Source organism: Bos javanicus, chromosome X (assembly GCF_032452875.1).
Source record: "Bos javanicus breed banteng chromosome X, ARS-OSU_banteng_1.0, whole genome shotgun sequence".
Taxonomy (NCBI): domain Eukaryota; kingdom Metazoa; phylum Chordata; class Mammalia; order Artiodactyla; family Bovidae; genus Bos; species Bos javanicus.
The window spans coordinates 85,440,144-85,452,944 of NC_083897.1; positions in this window are offsets into that span (position 1 = coordinate 85,440,144).

The window sequence follows — 12,801 nt, forward strand, 5'->3', positions numbered from 1 at the left end:
ATAGCCACCCAAGTCCAAGAAACCCAGAGAGTCCCAAACAAGATAAACCCAAGGTGAAACACACAAGACACATATTAATCAAATTAATGAAGATCAAACACAAAGAACAAATATTAAAAGCAGCAAGGGAAAACCAAAAATAACTTGCAAGGGGATTCCCATAAGGATAATAGCTGATCTTTCAATATAAACTCTTCAAGAAGAAGGGAATGGCAGGACAAACTTAAAGTGATGAAAGAGAAAAACCTACAACCCAGATTACTGTACCCAGCAAGGATCTCATTCAAATATGAAAGAGAAATCAAAAGCTTTACAGACAAGCAAAAGCTGAAAGAATTCAGCACCACAAAACCAGCTCTTCAACAAATGCTAAAGGATCTTCTCTAGACAGGAAACTCAGAAAAAGTTTATAAACCCGAACCCAAAACAACAAAGTAAAGGGCAACGGGATCATACTTATCAATAATTACTTAAATGCAAATGGATTGAATGCCCCAACCAAAAGATAAAGACTGGCTGAATGGATACAAAAACAAGACTCCTATATATGCTGTCTACAAGAGACCCACCTCAAACCTAAGGACACATAACAGACTGAAAGTGAAGGGCTGGGAAAAGATATTTCACACAAATGGAGATCAAAAGAAAACAGGAGTAGCAATACTCATATGAGATAAAATAGACTTTGAAATAAAGGCCAGGAGAAGAGACAAAGAAGGACACCACACAATGATCAAAGGATCAATCTAAGAAGATATAACAATTATAAATATATATGCACCCAACATAGTAGCACCACAATATGAAAGGCAAATGCTAACAAGTATGAAAGGGGAAATTAACAATAACACAATAATAGTGGGAGACTTTAATACCCCACTCACACCTATGGATAGATCACTTAAACAGAAAATTAGCAAGGAAACACAAACTTTAAATGATACAATGGATCAGTTAGACCTAATTGATATATATAGGACATTTCACCCTAAAACAATGAATTTCACCTTTCCCTTAAGTGGACATGGAACCTTCTCCAAGATAGATCACACCCTGGGCCATAAATTTAGCCTTGGTAAATTCAAAAAAAAATTAAAATCATATCAAGCATCTTTTCTGATCACAATGAAATAAGATTAGATGTCAACTACAGAAAAAAAAAAAAACTATTAAAAATACAAACATATGGAGGCTAAACAACACACTTTTGAATAATCAGCAAATCACAGAAGAAACCAAAATATGGATAGAAACGAGTGAAAATGAAAACACAACCCCAAACCTATGGGATTCAGTAAACACAGAGCTAAGGGGAAGGTTCATAGTAATACAAGTCTACCTCAAGAAACAGGAGAAAAATCAAATAAATAACCTAATTCTACACCTAAACCAACTAGAAAAAGAAGAAATGTAGCACCTCAGGGTTAGTAGAAGGAAAGAAATAATAAAAATTAGGGCAGAAATAAATGCAAAAGAAGCAAAGGAGACCATAGCCAAAATAAACAAAGCTAAAAGCTGGTTCTTTGAGAAGATAAATAAAATAGACAAACCATTAGCAAGACTCATCAAGGAAAGAAGGGAGAAGAATCAAATCAACAAAATTAGAAATGACAATGGAGAGATCACAACAGACAACACAGAAATAAAAAGGATCATAAGAGACTACTATAAGCAACTATATGCCAATAAAATGGACAACTTGGAAGAAGTTGACAAATTCTTAGAAAAGTATAACCTTTCAAAACTGAACCAGGAAGAAATAGAAAATCTTAACAGACCCATCACAAGCACAGAAATCGAAACTGTAATCTGAAATCTTCCAACAAACAAAGCCCAGGACCCAATGACTTAATAGCTGAATTCTACCAAAAATTTAGAGAAAAGCTAACACCTATCCTTCTCAAACTCTTCCGGAAAAATGCAGAGGAAGATAAACTTCTAAACTTATTCTGTGAAGCTACTGTCACCCTAATACCAAAACCAGACCAAGATGCCACAAACAAAGAAAACTACAGGCCAATATCACTGATGAACATAGATGCAAAAACCCTTAACAGAATTCTAGCAAAGAAAATCCAACAACACATTAAAAACATCATACATCATATCAAGTGGGCTTTCTCCCAGGGATGCAAGGTTTCTTCAATATCCACAAATTGATCAATGTAATATACCACATTAACAAATTGAAAAATAAAAACCATATGATTATCTCAATAGATGCAGAGAAAGCCTTTGGCAAAATTCAATATCCATTTATGATAAAAACCCTCCAGAAAGCAGGAATAAAAGGAACATATCTCAACATAATAAAAGCTATATATGACAAACCCACAGCAAACATAATCCTCAATGGTGAAAAATTGAAAGCATTTCCCCTAAAGTCAGGAACAAGACAAGGGTGCCCACTCTCACCACTACTATTCAACATAGTTTTGGAAGTTTTGGCCACAGCAATCAGAGCAGAAAAAGAAACAAAAGGAATCCAGATTGGAAAAGAAGAAGTAAAACTTTCACTGTTTGCAGATGACATGATCCTCTACACAGAAAACCCTAAAGACTCCACCAGAAAATTACTAGAGCTAATCAGTGAATATAGTAAAGTTTCAGGATATAAAATTAGCACACAGAAATCCCGTGCATTCCTGTACACTAACAATGAGAAAACAGAGAGAGAAATTAAGGAAACAATTCCATTCACCATTGCAATGAAAATAATAAAATATTTAGGAATAAAGCTACCTAAAGAAACAAAAGACCTATGAATAGAAAACTGTAAAACACTGATGAAAGAAATCAAAGAGGACACAAATAGATGGAGAAATATACCATGTTTATGGATTGGAAGAATCAATATAGTGAAAATTAGTATACTACCCAAAGCAATATATAGATTCAATGCAATCCCTATCAAGCTACCAGTGGTATTTTTCAGAGAACTAGAATAAATAATTTCACAATTTGTATGGAAATACAAAAAAACTCAAATAGTCAAAGCAATCTTGAGAAAGAAGAATGGAACTGGAGGAATCAACCTGCCTGACTTCAGACTATACTACAAAGCTACACTCATCAGGACAGTATGGTACTGGCACAAAGACAGAAATATAGATCAATGGAACAAAACAGAAAGCTCAGAGATAAATCCACGCACCTATGAACACCTTATCTTTGCCAAAGGAGGCAAGAATGTACAATGGAGAAAAGACAATCTCTTTAACAAGTGGTGCTGGGAAAACTGGTTAACCACTTGTAAAAGAATGAAACTAGAACACTTTCTAACACCATACACAAAAATAAGCTCAACATACATAAAAAACCCAAATGTAAGACAGAAACTCTAAAACTCCTAGGGGAAAACAGGCAAAACACTCTCTGACGTAAATCATAGTAGGGTCCTCTATGACCCACATCCCAGAGTAATGGAAATAAAAGCAAAAATAAATAACTAGGACCTAATCAAACTTCAAAGCTTTTGTACAATAAGGAAAGTATAAGCAAGGTGAAAATACAACCTTCAGAATAGGAGAAAATAATAGCAAATGAAGCAACTTTCAAATAATTAATCTCAAAAATATACAAGCAACTCCTGCAGCTCAATTCCAGAAAAATAAATGACCCAATTAAAAAATGGGCCAAAGAGCTAAACAGACATTTCTCCAAAGAGGACATACGGATGGCTAACAAAGACATGAAAAGATGCTCAACATCACTCATTATCAGAGAAATGCAAATCAAAACCACAGTGAGGTAGCATTTCATGCCAGTCAGAATGGCTGCTATCAAAAAGCCTACAAACAACAAATGCTGGAGAGGGTGTGGAGAAAAGGGAACCCTCTTACACTGTTGCTGGGAATGGAAACTAGTACGGCCACTATGGAGAACAGTGTGGAGATTCCTTTAAAAACTGGATATAGAACTGCCATATGACCCAGCAATCCCACTGCTGGGCATACACACCGAGGAAACCAGAACTAAGAGGGACACGTGTACCCCAACGTTCATTGCAGCACTGTTTACAATAGCCAGGACATGGAAACAACGTAGATGTCCATCAGCAGACGAATGGATAAGAAAGCTGTCGTACATATACACAATGGAATATTACTTAGGTATTAAAAATAATGCATTTGAGTCAGTTCTAATGAGGTGGGTAAAACTGGAGCCTACTATACAGAGTGAAATAAGTCAGAAAGAAAAACATGAATACACATATATATGGAATTTAGAAAGATGGTAACAATGACCCTATATGAGAGACAGCAAAAGAGACACAGATGTAAAGAACAGACTTTTGGACTCTATGGGAGGAAGCAAGGGTGGGATGATTTGAAAGAATAGCATAGAAACATGTATATTATTATATGTGAAATGGATAGCCAGTCCAGGTTTGATGCATGAGACAGGGTGCTCAGGGCTGGTGCACTGGGATGACCTTGAGGGATGAGATGGGGAGGGAGGCAGGAGGGAGACTAAGGATGGGGAACACAGGTACACCCATGGCTGATTCATGTGAATGTATGACAAAACCACTACAATATTGTAAAGTAATTAGCCTCCAATTGAAATTTAAAAAAAAAAGTAAAAAAAAGAAATAAAAGAAATTTAAAAAGAAATCAATAACATAAAAAAATGAAAAGGCTTATGATTTAAAATGTATTCTTATTGGTCCACTGAATACAGTGCCAGAAATGGTATCTTTCTGGTGCTGTCTGATGTTAATCCAATCTCAGATACTATCCTCACAAAATTCACTTAGACTTCTGATGTTCTACTTCTTACTGACACTTCATTCTGAGCTTGAGACATTATCTGAATTCTTTCTTAATTTCCTGAACTCCATGATCTGAGTATGCTCAGGAATGTCTCCAAAACTTTTGGAATCCAGACCCATTATGCCTGAGAGTAGGAAAAAGTGAGTTTAAGCTTGTTTACTTACTATGGATAATTTTTCTAGCACCCAGATCCTTGAAGCTAAAACTTCTCCTGTCTTAAGGGCAGTTCTAATTGGAGATCTTGAGCATATTTAATGTATTCAGTCATGCTGTAAAAACTAGCCTGCACTGCACAAATAACTAAAAATAACTGAATGCTTTCTATGTGCCAAATGGGCTTCCCTGGTGGCTCAGATGGTAAAGAATCTGCTTTTAAAGCAGGATACCTGGATTCAATCCCTGGGTCAGGAAGATCCCCTGGAGAAAGGAATGGCTACCCACTCCAGTATTCTAGCCTGGAGAATTCCATGGACAGAGTAGCCTGGTGTCTACCTGGACACTCTAGCCTGGTGGTGTACAGTTCATGGGGTTGCAAAGAGTCAAACACGACTGAGTGGCTAACACTGTCACTTTCACCATGTGTTAAGCACCACTTTGGGCTTCCCAGGTTGCACTAGTGGTAAAGAACCCACCTGCCAATGTAGGAGACATAAGAGATGTGGGTTCGATCCCTAGGCTGGGAAGATCCACTAGAGAAGAACGTGGCAACCCACTCCAGTATTCTTGTCTGGATAATCCCCACGGACAGAGGAGCATGGGGGGCTATAGTTCATAGGTTAACACAGAGTCAGGTATGACTGAACTGACTTAGCATACATAGAAGCACCCTTTTAAGCACCATAACATAGATTGTTTCATTTAATACTCAGAACAATCTATGAGGAGGCACGTGTTTTATTGCAATTTTTAAAATGAGGAAGTTGAGGCTTAGAGAGGTGAATGACTTGTTGAAAGTCACATAACCAGTAAGTTGCATACTAATATACCAAATTTCTTCTAAGATACATCATATATTGCATCTGCTCTTATAGAGATTCCTGAGTAGTGGAGGGCACAAATAATTGACAGACATGTGTAATCAAGAATTCTGTCTCCTCAAAGATCCAGCAACTCCGTCCTCACATCTTATCTTTGCCCTCCACATCTCACCACCAAACTGACTCACCTAGGTTACCCTCTATCCACACTCTTTGCCTTTCCTCCTGCTGTTACATTGGGTAGAAGTAAAACCCTACACCTATGCTCCACTTTAACATTCACAAAACTTCCCTTTTGCAACAATATCTACTTCTCATGGTCTTTCACACTTCATTATTTCCATCACCTACAAACATGCCTTAATATCTCCACTTTGTACTGCATGAGGAGTATCTTGTCTGTTTTTGGTCAATCATTTCTCTATGTAAAGTCAAGTCATACAACCAGCTTATATAAATAACTGAATGAAGTTTTACAGAAATTATATTTGATGCATATGTTAAATTATAGAGATTTGGCATACTCTAAAGAACTTCCATCTCAAATTCAATACCAATGACCAGCTATCACAACAAATGCATCTGTCTATTGACATCTTCTGCAATTCTTTTCAGTAAAGTTGTATAATTTTTAAAATAATGGATTTTCACTTTTACAAAAAATCTTCTTTAGATGACAAAATTTATGTTTTCAAAAGCTATATATATTGAACTTTTTATTAAAAGATAATAACATATTCACATACAGTTTTAAGAAATCTCAGACATTGCAAGTTTCTTTTACTCAGTTTCCCCAAAGGTAACATCTTGAAAAATTGCCATATAATTATCACAACCATGATATTGACATGGATACAGATAAGATACATAAGATTTCTATCCCTAGGGTTCAAGATGATGGAGTAGGAGGACTTGTGCTCATCTTCTCCTGCAAGAGCACCAAAATTGCAACTAGCTGTTGAACAACTATTGACAGCAGAATGCTGGAACCCATTAAATAAATATCCCATATCCAAAGACAAAGAAAAAGCCAAAACAAGATGGTAGGAGGGGAACAAATACAATAAAATCAAATCCTATACCAGCTGGGTGGGCGACCCACAAGTTGGAGAAAAAAAATACCAAAGTTCTCCCGCTGTTGTGAAGATTCTGAGCCTTATGTCAGCCTTCTCAACCTGGGGATACAGAGAAAAAGGACTGGGTATCCCGAGGGAATCTGCCTTTGAAGGCCAGCAGGATTTGATTACAGGATTTCCACAGGACTGGGAGAAACATTCTGAAGGAGATCAGCCCTGGGATTTCTTTGGAAGGAATGATGCTAAAGCTGAAACTCCAGTACTTTGTCCACCTCATGCGAAGAGTTGACTCATTGGAAAAACTCTGATGCTGGGAGGGATTGGGGGCAGGAGGAAAAAGGGACGACAGAGGGTGAGATGGCTGGATGGCATCACTGACTCAATGGACATGAGTCTGGATGTTGGTGATGGACAGGGAGGCCTGGCGTGCTGTAATTCATGGAGTCGCAAAGAATCGGACAAGACTGAGTAACTGAACTGAAGTGAATGTCTCTGAATTAAGTTCTCTTTTATTAATTGTATTAATGTATTAGATATCATGATATTGCTCTATAGAATAAATGTTTATTTAAATTTATGACATTTAAAGTATTTTTCCTCATTATTCTTTATTTTTAAAAATTTATTTGTTTTTATTTGGAGAATAATTACTTTACAATATTGTGTTGGTTTCTGCCATACATCCAAATGACTCAGTGAAGGTATACATATGTCCCCTCCATCTCCAATTTCCCTTGCACCTCCTGCCCCATCTCACTCCTCTACATTGTCAGAGAGCACTGGATCTGACCTCCCTGCATCTTCCAGCAATTTCCCGCTGGCTATTTGTTTTACATAAGATAATGTACATGTTTCAATACTACTCTCAATTCAACCTACTCTCTCATTACCCCACTGTCCAGAAGTCTGCTCTTTGTGTTGGTATCTCCTTTGTTGCTCTGCAAATAGGTTCATCAGTACCATCTTTCTAGATTCCGTATATATATGTGTGTGTTAATATACGATAGTTGTTTTTCTGTTTCTGACTTACTTCACTCTGTGTACTAGGCTCTAGCTTTATCCACCACATTAGACCTGACCCAAATGCATTCATTTTTATAACTGTGTAATGTTACATTGTACCACAACTTCTTTATCCATTAATCCTCATCATTCTTGTTTGGTTCAACATACCCTCTTGGATGCAGACTTAATTCTCTGATCATCTTTCTTTATTGGAGGGTTTTATTTCTCCTTTGTTCTTCAAGGTTTCTTTTGGTTTGTAATGCTAAATTGGCAATATTCTTTTGCCTTCTCTTGTGGATTACTTTGCTGGTTTTAATAAAAGAGCTATAAGTCTAATTGTCATTACTTTTTATGTAATCTGCCTTTTCTCTTTGGAGGTTTTTCAGATTTTATTTTTATTCTTAAAGCTTTTTTATTTTCATAACAATATTTCTAAGTGTGACTTTTGTCTATCTTATTTATCTTATTTGAAAATTTGGAGGGGGGTTTGTTGGGGGGTTTCTTACTCTATGCATTGATATCTTTTATAAACTTTGGTATTTTCCTGATTATGATCTCTGCAAATATTGTCACTTCCTCATTTTCTGTGTTATTTTCACCCTGGAATTATGACTAAATATGTTAGACCTTTCAGTCTATACACCATACATTTAAACTTCTCTTATGGGTGAAGATCTAAGATGGCGGAGGAGTAGGACGGGTAGAACACTTTCACCCACACAAATTCATCAAAAGAACTTTTAAATGCCAAGTAAATTCCACGAAACAACTTCTGAATGCTGGCAGAGGACATCAGGCACCCAGAAAAGCAACCCATTGTCTTCGAAAGGAGGTCAGAAAAAATACAAAAGACAAAAAAAAAAAGACAAAAGAGGGAGGGACAGATCTCCATCTTGGGAAGGGAGTCTTGAAAAGAGACATTTCTAAACACCAGGAAACATTCTCAGTGCCGAGTCTGTGCTGAGCCTTGGAAGCACAGAGGGCAACATAACAGGGAGGAAAAATAAACAAACAATTAAAACCCACAGATTACAAGCCCTATGGTAACTCCCCCGGTGGAAAAGCAGTGCAGACGCCTGCATCTGCCTTTAGCAAGCAGGGTCTGGGTAGGAAGGTGCAGCGCGGGCTGCTTCGCTTAGAGTAAGGATCTGGCCTGAATACCCCGAGCGCTACCTGAGCAAAATAATTTGGGGTAGCAAACCAGACTGTGGGATATCTATGTGAAAAGCCAGCCCTAACCTAAGACACTGCCAGGCCTGCGCACGGAACAAAGGACTGTACAGAGATAGCCGGCGTCCCCTTCCGGTGACAGGCAGCCAGAGCCAGAAGGGGGCAATCGCAGCCCCTGAGAGACATTATCTACAAAACTGTAAGCATGCTTCTTTGCTAACTAAAACTTCTGGGGGTTCTGGACAGTCAACATCCGCCTGAGAAGGTGCACTGGTTGTACACCCAGATAACTGAGCGTCAGGGAGGCGATAAGTGGCAGCAACTACACTCGCCAAACATCTCACTACCTGAGCTGCTCGGACCTGGGAAGGGCACAAAATGCAGGCCCAACCGAATCTGTGCCTTTGAGGACTACCCGAGTGCCTGAACCTGAGCAGCTTAGACTTGGGAGGTGCAAGCAGCCCAGGGCCGGCCACGGATGGTTCCTGGTGGAGCAACCTAGAGCCTGAGGAGTGTGGGCAGGGAGGCTACACACGCCATGAGCGGGGGCAGGCCCAGTGTGGCTGAGGCACTGCGAGCACACGCCAGTATTATTTGTTTGCAGTGTCCCTCCCTCCCCACAGCGCGACTGAACAAGTGAGCCTTAAAAAAAAAAAAAAAAGTGTCCACCACCGCTCCCTTTGTATCAGGGCGGAAATCAGACACTGAAGAGACCAGCAAACAGAAGAAGCTGTAACAGAGGGAACCGCCTTGGAAGCGACAGGCAATAGATTAAAACCCCGTGGTTAGTACCGACTACACAGGAAGGGGCCTATAGATCTTGAGAAATATATGCCGGAACAAGGAACTAGCCGAAAATGAACTGACCCCACAACAACATGAGAGAAAGTCTTATATATATTTTTCCTATTTTTACGATCATTCTTTCTTTCTTTTTCTTAAAATTTTGTTAACATTTTTAAGTCCTCTATTACACCTTTAATTTTCACTTTTATAACCTACTATTACTTTGCAAAAAAAAAAAAAAAAAAAGGAAAAAAAGACCCCTTTTTTTTTAAAAAAAAGCAAATTTCATATATATATATTTTATAACTTTTGTGACATTTTTTTCTTTTCTTTTTCTCTTTATTTCTTTTTTTTTCTTTTCTTTAACATTGTATTTTTGAAATTCCAAACTCTGCTTTAGATTTTTTTTTTTTTTTGGTTGAAGACAGACTTTTTTTTTTTTAATTAATTTTATTTTATTTTTAAACTTTACATAATTGTATTAGTTTTGCCAAATATCAAAATGAATCCACCACAGGTATACATGTGTTCCCCATCCTGAACCCTCCTCCCTCCTCCCTCCCCATACCATCCCTCTGGGTCGTCCCAGTGCACCAGCCCCAAGCATCCAGTATCCTGCATTGAACCTGGACTGGCATCTCGTTTCATACATGATATTTTACATGTTTCAATGCCATTCTCCCAAATCTTCCCACCCTCTCCCTCTCCCACAGAGTCCATAAGACTATTCTATACGTCAGTGTCTCTTTTGCTGTCTCGTATACAGGGTTATCGTTACCATCTTTCTAAATTCCATATATATGCGTTACTATACTGTATTGGTGTTTATCCTTCTGGCTTACTTCACTCTGTATAATAGGCTCCAGTTTCATCCACCTCATTAGAACTGATTCAAATGTATTCTTTTTAATGGCTGAGTAATACTCCATTGTGTATATGTACCATAGCTTTCTTATCCATTCATCTACTGATGGACATCTAGGTTGCTTCCATGTCCTGGCTATTATAAACAGTGCTGCGATGAACACTGAGGAAACCAGAAGGGAAAGAGACACGTGTACCCCAATGTTCATTGCTTTAGATTTTTAATTTTAGCTTTTTGGTATTTGTTATCAATTTTGTACCTATATATTTTTTATAACTTTTGTGACTTTTTTTTCTCTCTTTCTTTCTCTTCATCTTTTCTTTAACATTGTATTCCTGAAATTCCAAACTCTACTCTAGATTTTTAATTTATGCTTTTTGGTATTTGTTATCAATTTTGTACCTATATCTTCTTTATAATTCTTTTTGACTTTGTTTTTTTTTCTCTCTTTCTTTTTCTTCTTCTTTTCTTTAACATTGTATTTTTGAAATTCCAAACTCTACTCTAGATTTTTAACTTTTGCTTTTTGGTATTTGTTACCAATTTTGTACCTTTAAGAACCCAATCTTCAGTACCCATTTTTTACTAGGGAGCGAGATTACTGGCTTCACTGCTCTCTCCCCCTTCGGACTCTCCTTTTTCTCCACCAGGTTGCCTGTGTCTCCTCCCTAACCCCTTTCTACTCTACCCAACTCCATGAATTTCTATGTGTTCCAGACGGTGGAGAACACTTAGGGAACTGATTACTGGCTGGATCTGTCTCTCTCCTTTTCATTCCCCCTTTTATCCTCCTGGCCACCTCTGTCTCCTTCCTCCTTCTTCTCTTCTCTGTATAACTCTGTGAACATCTCTGAGTGGTCCAGTTGTGGAGTGCACATAAGGAAGGGATTACTGGTTAGCCCACTGTCTCCTCTATTGATTCCACCTCATCTCACTTGGGTCACCTCTAACTCCCTCCTCCCTCTTCTCTTCTCCATGTAACACTGTGAACCTCTCTTGGTGACCCTTACGGTGGAGAAACTTTTCATCTTTAATCTAGATGTTTTATCAGTGGTGCTGTATAGAAGGAGAAGTTTTGAGACTACTGTAAAAATAAGACCGATAACTGGAAGCAGGAGGCTTAAGTCCAAACCCTGACTCCGGGGAACATTAATTGACAGGAGCTCATCAAAGGCCTTCATACCTACACTGAAACCAAGCACCACACAATGGCCAACAAGTTCCAGGGCAAGACATACCAAGCAAATTCTCCAGCAACACAGGAACACAGCCCTGATCTCCAATATACAGGCTGCCCAAAGTCACCCCAAAACCATAGACATCTCATAACACATTACTGGACACTTTATTGCACTCCAGAAAGAAGTAATTCAGCTCCACCCACCAGAACACAGACACAAGCTTCCCTAACCAAGAAACCTTGACAAGCCACCTGTACAAACCCACACACAGTGAGGAAACGCCACAATAAAGAGAACTCCACAAACTGCCAGAATACAGAAAAACACCCCAAACTCAGCAATTTAAACAAGATGAAGAGACAGAGGATTACCCAGCAGGTAAAGGAACAGGATAAATGTCCACCAAACCAAACAAAAGAGGAAGAGATAGGGAATCTACCTGATAAAGAATTCTGAATAATGATAGTGAAATTGATCCAAAATCTTGAAATCAAAATGGAATCACCGAAAAATAGCCTGGAGACAAGGATTGAGAAGATTCAAGAAAGGTTTAACAAGGACCTAGAAGAAGTAAAAAAGAGTCAATATATAATAAATAATGCAATAAATGAGATCAAAAACACTCTGGAGGCAATAAATAGTAGAATAACAAAGGCAGAAGATAGGATTAGTGAATTAGAAGATAGAATGGTAGAAATAAATGAATCAGAGAGGAAAAAAGAAAAACAAATTAAAAGAAATGAGGACAATCTCAGACACCTCCAGGACAATATTAAATGCTACAACATTCGAATCATAGAGATCCCAGAAGAAGACAAAAAGAAAGACCATGAGAAAATACTTGAGGAGATAATAGTTGAAAAATTCCCTAAAATGAGGAAGCAAATAATCACTCAAGTCCAAGAAACCCAGAGAGCCCCAAACAGGATAAACCCAAGGCAAAACACCCCAAGAAACATATTAATA